This window comes from Solanum verrucosum, unplaced genomic scaffold (genome assembly GCF_900185275.1).
Source record: "Solanum verrucosum unplaced genomic scaffold, falcon-dt-bn FXZP01000128.1, whole genome shotgun sequence".
Lineage (NCBI taxonomy): Eukaryota > Viridiplantae > Streptophyta > Magnoliopsida > Solanales > Solanaceae > Solanum > Solanum verrucosum.
The window spans coordinates 2131049-2131656 of NW_026020327.1; positions in this window are offsets into that span (position 1 = coordinate 2131049).

Genomic DNA, 608 nt, shown 5'->3' on the forward strand with positions numbered 1-608 from the left:
TAGTATAATGAAAGAAGGAAAAATAAATTAAAAGAGGGATTTAAATTGCCAAAGGGTAGTTTGGGAATTTTATTGAACTTTTATTATTCTTATCTTCTTTTTTTTGGTTACTATAAAAGAAAATAATTTTTTAGATTTCTTATATGTAAAAATAATAATTATATTTCATATAACAGAGTCATAAAATTATAAATAATCTACAAAATTAAATCCTACCCAACTTATACATCTTTGGAGATTTACTTGCCTTTTAAATATTTGGAATGTGATTTATTTTGTTGCATGTATTTTATCTTGTCATGGTTGATCATTAGCTTTATTTTTAATATAAGGAAATTCTTTTTGAATTTAACTTGCGAAGGATAGTAATCACTTGTAACTTGAATATAAAAAAATAGTCTTTATAAATATTTTCTGTGTTAAGATTGAAGATTTTTTATAGAAAAAATGTGAATAACTTGCGAAATTATTTTTTCTTGATTTGTGTGTCTTTTGAAGTTTGCTTACCTTGTAATATTTGCAATGTAATTTAGTACGTTGACTATATTTTAATTTGACCATGAAATTAATGACCTACGAAATCAATTCTCTCCAATTTGATAGTAATC